This window comes from Pinus tabuliformis, chromosome 7 (assembly GCF_031772625.1).
Source record: "Pinus tabuliformis cultivar Carrire ecotype Pingquan chromosome 7, CPIR1, whole genome shotgun sequence".
Taxonomy (NCBI): domain Eukaryota; kingdom Viridiplantae; phylum Streptophyta; class Pinopsida; order Pinales; family Pinaceae; genus Pinus; species Pinus tabuliformis.
The window spans coordinates 2,069,311,495-2,069,313,775 of NC_142293.1; the positions used below are offsets into that span (position 1 = coordinate 2,069,311,495).

The window sequence follows — 2,281 nt, forward strand, 5'->3', positions numbered from 1 at the left end:
AAGGATAGAGATACCTTGTAATGCTTGCGAGCCAAATGTGATATTGACAACATGTGAAAAATAAATGGATTTCAAGGACAAGGGTTTTGTGCGGTTGACCCATAACCATGATGAAGGAAGATCCGAGGATAGAGATTTTCCGTAATGTTTGTGAGCTAATTGTGATGTGGACAATGTGTGGCAGAGAAAATGGGCTTTGTTGGAAAAGGGTTTTGTGTGGTTGAACCATAACCTTGGGTGTGTGGGTGACCCATAACCAATTTGAATGAGGGTCTGAGGATAGAGGTATCCTGTAATGCTTGTGTTCCAAATATGAGGGTGACAGTGCATGGCCTAAAAAATGTACCTCGAGGTAGTACACTTACTGGTTGTCCTTGTAGAAATATGACAACTTATCTGGTGGCTTATCTTTGTAAATCCTCACCATCTAATGAGAAGTTGTAAAGACTTCCTTCAAGTGCTCAAGTTTCACATTTTTGATTCCCATTGTTGCACTTCGATATAACCACCATGACATTACCTTGGCATCGTTAGGGGTCGTTTGTCGCAGCCAGAAATATGCTTCAAGATAGTAAGCAAAGATAGACTTACCACCATAGGTACCCCTAGCTACTAGAAAAACATAATACAAAGCTCCAACATACAATATTATTCTAGAAACACTATGTCGTGAAACAATATTTTCTTTACCTTGAGTAAGCAAGTAAGAAATCCATAATGCAAAACTTTCTCCCTTATCATCAACCAATTTACCAAAAATGCACAAGAAAAATAAGTTGTTGGAAATGTGGCTCCAATTAACATGAAAAAAATAGTTGTAATGACAAATTCATGATAAATATAGAGACACCTAATTGGCGAAAATTGTAACCAATAATTTTCCATATAGACACCAATGTTGAGAAGCAGAAGCTAAAATAACACACTAACAAATCTTCGTCTTGTTGGAGAAGACGCTGATTTTTCATGTTGCAACTGAGGAGATGCCAATTTATCAAGTTCCAACTAAGGTATCATGTCTGAAGTTCTTCGATGGGGATCAGAGTTAGCTTGTGTTTGAAGCCATGGCATTTTTTTCGACCGTAAATGCTTGAGAATTGTATATACCCAAAAGACCTGCAATGATGGCTTGGTGTAAGATAACTCCTGTTGGTATAATTCCCGTATGAACGACTACTCCATAGGTGTGGAATAGTTAAATAATTTGTCATCCGAGTCGTATGACAACTTGATGCATTTTTGTGTGGGTACTGCATTATTATCATTTCTTCGATTACCTCCATGTCGGGCATAATCTTCCTGGTGATTCGAACAATGGTGTACTCAACCATATTTATGTTAAGGGCCTTCATGCTAGGAACCATGTTGGAGCAACGTTTTCTAATTCTCTACATATCTAGGAATCACAAAAACAGAATATGATCAGCCCAATTGAACATACCCAACATCTCGTATCCTTGTTTCACCATAGTTCTCAGCTCACGTGCTTCCTTATCATTGTCCGAGAAGTTATAACTTCGTCCAAAAATGGATCCCATTACATTATTGAGGGAACCCCATTCAAAAATCTTATGCATCCGCACGGTTCCTTTAATGGCCGACATGAAATAATTGATGTCATGAACTATGGAGTTTGTTATAATTTGGCTCTGCCCCTCAAATTAGATTATCTTCTTAGGAATGAGCAGATGCATGGCCGTTATTCTTCGAAGATGACACTAGAATTCATCGTAGGGGAAAAGATGACGGTGCGGTCAAACATGAGATGATATGTTGACTCTTTCACGGGTCGGCTGATGAAGCACGAGCTGTTCATAATTTCTCTTGCCACATATGGGTGGCTACTTATCACGTGCTTCCCACACTCAATGCCATGAGCCATCAACTGCCCAATGAGCCTTCCAATTTCACAAGATTTATGTGCACCACTTGACTACCCATCACCATCAGATAACCCATGAGAGGCCACCCTCTAGGGCTTCATACCCTGCATGATATGCGTCTCAAGCGACCCCAAGCAGGGCCATTGATCAATAACCAAGTGAACATGGATGCAAGTAACACACAGGTTATAAAGAACATGAATGTTGTCATTGAGGCAAGGGCTGAACCTCTCTAATCATAATGTGGTTGCATGCATAGCCGGGTCGTAGTGACTAAGAGGCTGACCATCCACCAAATTTGACTTCTCGAATCCATTCCTGACCTAGACTGAGAATGCCAATGGTTGAGGTTGGGGATCATTTATAAAGGCCTTCAGTTTATGAGACCCTAGTCACAT

The 2,281-nt window shown here is 40.2% G+C and overlaps 1 pseudogene; it reads right to left on the reverse strand.

The window, feature by feature from the left end:
- Positions 1-427: 427 nt before the first annotated feature.
- On the reverse strand, positions 428-1,364 carry LOC149256814 (uncharacterized; annotated as a pseudogene).
- Between the last annotated feature and the right edge of the window lie 917 nt (positions 1,365-2,281).